Source organism: Echinops telfairi, unplaced genomic scaffold, assembly GCF_000313985.2.
Source record: "Echinops telfairi isolate 266 unplaced genomic scaffold, ASM31398v2 ScPeMD7_7424;HRSCAF=8462, whole genome shotgun sequence".
Lineage (NCBI taxonomy): Eukaryota > Metazoa > Chordata > Mammalia > Afrosoricida > Tenrecidae > Echinops > Echinops telfairi.
In genome coordinates, this window is record NW_022111324.1 from 55,408,272 (window position 1) to 55,417,053 (window position 8,782).

Below are 8,782 nucleotides of genomic sequence, written 5' to 3' on the forward strand. Positions count from 1 at the left end.
AATAATGTTGCTATACCAATAAAAACCATAAAATGGGGAAATATGTACAGTGGGTGATTATTTTTGTGATGCTTGAAGATGCACATTTCCGCCGATATCAAGGGGAAAAGAAAATATGCCTTCACCATTCCTTAGTTGGCTATTTTTTGCTACAGTCCATAATTCTTACAGATTTCACCAAACCAAGGCTTATCTATCTACCTGAGTATATGCTAAGCAGGCTTCTAGTTTAGGATGAAAGAGTCTGTAGATGGTCAATCTTGGGGAATATGAAACGTGGAGATGTTAACTTTGCATGGGCTCCATGCAACTCCCAGTACTTGTTGGCATTCACAGGAGTTAATGAAAATCACAAAAATGTTTAGGGCAGGAAGAGGACAAAGGCTCTTCCCTCCCCTGGCCATTTACTCCTACTGGGCTCTGGGCGGGGTGGGGGGGTTTGGCTTCCTCACACCCCTGCTGCTTCAATACTTGCCCAACTACATTATCCTGGAGAGCGAAAAAAGATAGTTGTTGGCTAGATAGTAATATTTATCATATATATCAGTCGAAAGAGCAACTGTTCCCAATCGGCACTTCTTAGTATTCCACTAGTCTTTCAGAAAATCTTTTGATTGAATCTATAGAAAGCTACCATGCACTATAATCACCATAATCACTATAATCACCAGTGTGTATGAAGAACAAGGCATTTGGAAAACACTTCAGTGACATCACCTCATTTAATTCTTGTAATAGCCTTGGAAGTATGCTAGTTACCCCATTTTGCAGATAGGGAACATGAAGCAAAGAAAGGCTGACTACATTGACTAAAGTGACGCAGCTATTTCAGAGGAGCCGCATGCATGGGCTCAGGCTGGCGGACTCAACTTGATACATATGGCTCCTCTTACCTGCATGAGATAATATGCATGAGGGATGTGGGGAAGGTACTTGAAACATCATCATTAATAACTCAACATTTTGTCTTAGGCTTTGATCCTTTGTTGCAGAGCTCATGTTGCAAGAGGCCAATGTTATAGGTGGGAAAAAATGATTCTGTTTTCTTCTATGACAATCAATACCTAGAAAGCGCTGGGACATGAAGAGAGTAGAGGAAGAAGAGAGGGAGAGGAAACGAGAAACCACTTCAAAACCACCTTGAACTAAGTCATACGTGTTCTATGCGCAAGTCTATGGGAAGAAGGAAAGCAAAGTGAACAGAGAAATGAGAATTTGGTTAGATATGAAACAGTCCTAAATGTAAGACACTGGCACGATTGATTTATAAGAAGCCAAGAAGTATCCTTCTGGGAGAATTCTTGAGGAAGAGATGCGGGATCTCTTGTGACTGAGGTGAAGAGATCTTCCCAGCCAATAGAGGACGAGATGAGCTTCAGAGGCTTCCAGAGTGCTATCCAACTCACTAGTGCTGAACTAATTGCCAATCCACTCTGGATTTGTGACACGGACTTGTCCTATTTTATCTTTTTTCCTCTTTAAACCAAAGAAGTAGCTCTTCTTAGTGTGAAGAGTCGCTGTAGAAAAGCAAAGTCCTTATTATTCAGAGCCAGGAGGAAGAATAGGCAGGAGAGAAGGGGTAAAAAGCTCCACTTTGCTGATAAGTAAAAGGGGTAGATGCTTCATAAAATATGACAAGCAGTCATCTTCTCAACGAAGACACAATACTCATGACTGAGCTGATGCGTGGCTGTTTGGCAATGCTGTCTGAAGCGTTCCGACTGAATTAAAAGCTCAAAAGTTGCTCAGGTGGAGGCATTTGCTTCTTCCAAATAAAAATATTATTTTCTTTCACCAAGTATAATTTGTAGTCCATTGAACAATGATGGGATTTTGTGCTAAATTCTTCAACATTATATTTTGCTCCTTAGAAAACTCTTAGAAAATATAGCTACCAGAAGAAAGTATGTAGAATTATATATAGATATAGATATAGATTAGGGAAGGCAGAGATTTGGGATAAATATATCAGAAAAGTACTTTTTTCCCCTGTGCTTTACAGGAGACTTGCCTGAGACAAAGAAAAATCCCTTTGAGAGGTCCACTCTTTGCCCTGACTTTAGCAAAGACTAAGGGGGTAGGTACATGGATGGCTAAAACCCACCTCACAGAACCCCACAAGAAATTTACTCTTCTTTCCAGCCTCTACGTAATCAATTACAAAATACCAGCTCACTGCCTTTCAGTTAATTCCAACTCACTGCCACCCCCAGAGACTGTAAACCTTTACAGGAATGGATGGACTCATCTCTCTCCCTGAGAGTGGATGGTGGTTTTGAACCAACCGACTTTGCCATTAGCAGTTCAGTGTTTATTCCCCAGAGTCACTGGAGCTCATAGCTCATCAGCTCAAGCTTGTCTTTTCTTGGGGTGAACCCTGACTGACTCCTTATCTGTAAATGTTCTGCTCTTTGACTGCGGCAAAGCAAGTATGATAGAATAACATGTTGAGATATGACTTGGCTTGCTCTTTGCCTCCTTTATGACCAACCCTGTTCAAGCTGTAGATAGGAGCCATCTTTAACACCCAAACCAGAGAACAATGATGCCACATTCTCAGCTTCTAAAAGAAAGTGCTAGGGATTTCATTTTAGGGAAGGTAAAAATAGACATGCACTTAAGTAGAACCATTCTCTGTCCCAATTTCCTCGCTTACATGTTGCAGTGGCTACATAATCTGGTGTCAATTTGAGGATTCAGAGTGAAGGGGTTCAGTCTAGCCTGTCAGGCAGGTAGTAGCTTGATGACCTCACTTAGAGACACGAAGGAGATAAATAGGTCACCAAAGGTGGGACACAGGCTCACTTCCCAGGAGACATTGCAGCTGACAAAACCCATGGAACTACACTAGTGCTCTGAGCTAGAGAAGCCACATAGAGACCAATGCCAGTGCTGAGATGCTTACAACGCCATTGGATCCACCCACCCTCTGGCCTGTGATCTTCCTGCATTCAGCATCATTGCATGTGTTTTGTGAGTCTGAAGAGGACTTTACAGACTGGTATCAGACATATGGGATAATATCAGACTTATGGACTTGATCTGGACTGAGCTGTGATGTTTTCTTAACGTATAGTTACCGTTTATATAAAGCTCTTTCTTATACACATATCAGTGGCCGTGAAGTTGTTTCTTTAATCTACCCAGACTAACACACATGTTCAAGAGACAAAGAAAAGACCTGGAGGGGAGTGGAAGCAACTAAGCTCTGCATCTGCCTCTCTGTTATGCCCACATTACTCTCAGATATTTTGGAAGAGGAGCACTGAACAAGAGCCCCTTATTTCCAGAGGCCAGAGAAAGAAGATCATTTCTTACTGATGCCATCCCAAGTTATAGAATTCCACATCCGGTGGCCTTGGGTCTTGAGGTGTGTGAACAAAGAAAAGAAGAGTCTATAAGGGCACTGAAGAGAAGGGGGAGGAGCCCTGCCAGCTCTTCCGACTGCCCAGAATCACAGAAAGACTGAAAGCCAAGTGACAGTCCAGCTGATGAGAAGGGTGGTGAAGGGTTGAGGTGGGGCTAATGGCAGGAGCCTGGGTTCTGAACAAGGAAAACAAAGAGTGTGGAAACAGACAAAGGATTCCTAAACAAGGCCATGGATTCAGAACTTGCTATAAGAAGGGAGGCAGCCACTTTCTCCTTTATTTGACAGAAACTGAACGGTAGACGGGAGAGAGTTGTTGTTGTTTGTTGTTGAGTGGGTTTCAACTCATAACGACCCTCTGTACAATAGAACGAGCCACTGCCCTGTCCTGCGCTACCCCCTCAACGGTTCCTATGTTCGAGCCATTGTTGCAGCCACTGTGTCAACTCACCTGGTCAAAGGTCTTCCTCTTTTTTGATGCCCCTTTACTTTACCAAGCATGACGCCCTTCTCTAGGAACTGGCCTCTCCTGACATGTTCCAAGTATGTGAGACAAAGTCTCACCACCTTTACCTCTAAGGAGCATTCTGGCTGTATTTCCTCCCAGACAGAGAGTAGGAAAACCTTATAGTGCCCAAAAGGAGTCTCCTACCTGAAGGTTGTTGGCCTGAGGAGTTGGGGGGAGGGACTAACTAGAAGTGGGGCATGTTATGCTATGGGATGCAGAAGCGGACTTGAGTTTCTCCTGTTAGTCCTAAGTGGAAAGCAGGGACAGACACTAATGAATCTGTTAGTAATGAACCAAGTCCTGGCCATTTGGGGCTCACTGCTCACAAAGGCTGTGTGTGCTACAAATACTGGCTTGACTTCCTGGGCTGATGCCACAGATAATGGATGAGTTCTATTTTGACATACAGCCAGGTTATTGCCTATTTCCTCATTTAGTTTTATGGGCTTGGATGATAAAGGTTACATTAGGACCACTAATATGCCAGTGAATGGGGTAGGCTGGAGGATGGGGATGATTCAACCCCTTGTGGTGGTGTTATTGTGAAAAGGGGCTCCTTCACAGACCAGAGATTCATGCCATGTCTCAAAAAGTACCAGCTGAGGCCCAAATAGGTACAACCTAAGGAATGGAGCACTTCTTTCCAGGTGACCCCATAGTGGGGTACAATTATGAAGCCACCCTCTCCTCCAGTTTAAATTCAATGCCAAGGAGAAAGCAAACAAATCAACAAGCAGAGAAACTTCAATGAAATGCCACTGAGATAGCTTCAACGATGTGTGTCAGCATAGAGCTGTGTATGCTCCATAAGGTTTTCAATGACTGTTTTTAAAGAAAGGCCTTGCCCGGTCTTTCTTTGAAGGCACCTCTGGGGATATTCCAACAGCCAACATTTTGATTACTAGCCAAATGCTTCACTGTTTACTCCACCCAGGGATTCCTCGGAGAAAAAGGAAGGAGCGAAAACAAAAAAGGAGGGACTATTTTTTTTATGTGGAATAGAACTGAATTATAACTACATTTGTCTGAGAAGAAACTACCTCAGGCAAGTTTGCCTGAAAGTGACGAGATGGGCCTTCTGTCTCAGGCACAAGGAAGACTTGGCATCAGAAAATAAAATCAACTTTCAGAAAAACAAAAATGCTTGTCTTAGTTCATCTGATCCTGTGTTTATGAAAACTCACATCCAAGGAACAAGTTGTATTCCATAGAGAGGCTCACATGATTACATATTGCCCAGAAATAACATAAGTAAAATATCCTGGCAGAATCCTTTGGGTTCCTGGTCATTAGTGCTCAGCCCAGCATTTCTCTGAGCCCTGAGGGGATCTGAGGAGCTCAAATCCACTCGCCCACTTGAAGCTAGGATTGCTCCAGGAGATGAAAGTTTCAGCCTCATCTGGGCTAGCTACAAGGCACCATCCCATTAGGATTGTTCTTGGCAATTAATTATGCAAATAGATTATTGATTATTAATTAGGGCATTTAGTGATGTTATTAAGAACTTGGCCGATAAATCTTTTTGACTTGTATTTAACTGGTAGATTATATAAGCAATAAAGAGTACATGAGCAATAGCTGCATAATTACATTTTATGAATAGCAGAAACCTGTAAGGGATGTGGAGAGATTTAATTGACATTTAACAAGATAACTACAGCAAATTAATTAGGAATTATCTGCTAAAATATGAATTAACTTCTAATAATATTTTAACCAGCTACTCTATGATGCTGGCAACTTCTTATTGTGGCTAAAATGCCTAAATGAACTGTCCTGCTAGTTAAGATGATAGTACTAATTTGTCTCTCAAATAATCAATCACGTTTTATTGAGATTTATTGTGTAACGAGGACACATTAGAGGATGAAAAGAAGTTGAGATGCAGTCCGTGCCTTCACGAAAGCCTCAGCAGCGTGTATGTGTGCGCGCGTGCGTTGTGCGCGCGCGTGCGTGTGTGTATGTGCGCGCGCGCGTGTGTGTGTGTGTATGCGTGTGTGTGTGCGTGTGTGCGTGTGTGTGTGTGTGTGCGTGTGCGCGCGTGCGTAGGGGGCAAGAGAAAATACAGCACAGAGAACTGGTAGGACGAAGGCCTTTAGGGCAATTTAAAATCCCAACTTCCTTTTATGTCTTTATATCTCAGTTTTGGAATCTAGGAAATAGGAAATGATAAAATTTCGCTCAAGGTTTACTGTGCAAATAACTTAGCGATCATTCTGTGCAAATGATGCTTAGCGATCATTCAGTCAATACCTATCAGATTCCTTATAACCCTCCTGTGTGATTTTGACAGAAAAATGCAGCCAGAGGAAACAACTCACACATATGCAAAAGCTACGTCCTCCAGCTTCTCCAGGGAAGCAGTGCTTACGAATGCAAAGACGGAAGTGGGTCATCCCATCAAGGAGGTGACGGTGAACTGCACCATGAGGGACTCAGACCATAACGCAGGGTTCGTACTGTAGATGAGACCTATGTAGAGAGGCTATCACATAGGTAGATTTCCAACAACCTTAAAAAAAAAGTCTGAAGCCACAGATATTCAACATATAAAAAGTTCCAGGAAAAATCCATTGTCTTTTTCATTCCATTTCCCCACAACCCTTCAAAACCTCCTCCCACTACATTTCCTTGATTGAAACATGTGCACATCGACAGATATCTGAAAGCGTGCACCTCAAAACACTTCCCCAGTGTCCTTGTGAACAAAGGGGGAACTGAACTGAGTGCAGCAAAAGGAGCCTCAGGCTTGTCCAAAAAACTTTAGTCTTCACTGGAGATGTGGTGACCTGTGTCCTTGAAATATAAGTGATAGGAAAGGAACGTAGTCAGAATGCAGACAGGCCACAGCAGCCAGTGGCAGTTATGCCAGATAGAAAAGGTCAGGGCGCGAGCAGGGAAGGAAAAGAAGCTACCCTTAATTCTGTGCTAGGATAGGGTGGACACTCATGTCAGGCTTGCAAAATGACTTGCTCAGGCGCTTACAGGTTTTCTGTTATCCAAGCACTATCTTGGCTACTTCACAATATCCCTTCCAAGAATGATAAGAATAGTTACTCATTTTTAAAATCTTATAGATTTTTTTCCACTGGTAGTTTGCCATGCAAGAAACATGGCTTGCGTGTTGCTGTGATGTTGTAAGCAATGCCACCAGAATTTGAAATGCCAGCAGGATCAACCATAGTAGATAGGCTTTAACATTAGAAATCATCTTAGACTGGGTTCTCTAGGGAAGCAAAGCCAGTGATTATTAGATTATGAGTATAGATAGGTGATAGATAGATAGATAGATAGATAGATAGATAGATAGATAGATAGATAGATAGATAGATAGATAGATAGATAGATAGATAGATGATAGATAGATATAAAGAGACAGAGAGGCAGAGAAAAATGTATATCAAGTTATAGAAGCAGGCAAATGCTGTCTGAGTCTGGGAAGGTTCCAAGTTTGTGGGTCAAATGTTAAGCTGGAAGCTTCTCCTGATTCAAGAAGCTTTTGGGGATGATAAACTCAAGATCCGCATGAACACCACAGACTGGTGGCTGCAGAGGATCTTGACTTTAAGGTCCACAGGCTTCATGGAAGGTCAGATGGCAAGGCACAGATTGTTCCTGGGATCAGCAGATAATATGGCAGGCAGCTGACACAAGAGATGGTTATTGAGTCAGATGCAGGAACCAGACCTAGCAAAAAGTAGCAGGCTTTTCCTACAGCATTTACTTTTGTAAGGGCTAGGGCACACACCCAAGGAAACTTCTTTTCAGTTGCATCAGGACTGTGACCTGAGCAAAGAGGTTGCATTCCATCTTAGTCTTCTTAGAACTGATTGGCTGCTTGCAAAAGATCTCACGATGGAGTTGACTACATTGTGTTTGGCCGCATCATGGGGGATCACAAGGCCTTAACTGCCAAACCACTGATAACCCTAGCCCAGCTAGGTTGATACAAAGCCTAACAATCATAAGAGGTGACCCTGGATAGGTATAGAAGGAGCCTATGCTAACTGAATTAGACATCTGTGCTGGGCAGTCCTATAGAGATTATGTGGTCCTCTTTCAGCCCCATGCCAGGAAGAATTCTCTACTGGGAGGAGGCTAGACTGGATAATGGCTAAGAAATATCCAATCTAAAACTTTACACACTTGGATACCTTTATATATTTTAGTCTTTTTTCCCCTTCATCTTAATGATGATGAAGGGAGATTCTGAGCTCAGTGTGAGGGAGACATTGACAACTACCAAAATGCTAAGTGCTATAGTAGCTGCACTGTGAAGTGCTGTGGGACTCAAAATACAAGTCAGTCTGATTCTGAGTGTAGGAGTCAAGGGCCCTCACCAAGAGGTAACACTTGAGCAGAAACCGGAAAGGTGATTAGGACTTTTCTGTAAGTGGGAAGACATCACAGCTAAGGAAGTACCGTGCAAAGATGCAGAAAGGTATGAGTGCACGAAACGTGTAGATTAAAAACAAACTCACTGCCCTTGAACGGATTCTGACTGCGAGTGCCCCGATAGAATCGGGTAGAGCTGTCCCTGCAGCACATTATAGGAATGAAAATGCCTCATCTTTCTCCTGCAGAGCAGTTTTGAACTGCCTACCTTGTGGTTAGCAACCTGATGCGTAACCCACGACACCATAGAGAAAGATAATCATGTGAAAAATAAGGTGGCTGAGTTCATGATTCACATGGGAAAAGGTAAAGGCATGGAATTGGAGAAGTAATCTATTGGTCACCAATCCCAGTTGCAATTACATCAAACTGGCCTAAGAAAAACACAAGCGAACGTATAGATTCATGTGACTGAGAAGTACAATTCTCAGGAATAAGCACAATGAAGACATGGCATTAATAGGGGCACTATGGTCATGGCGGTGATTTCGCGGCCCGAGAAAGCTCCTTCT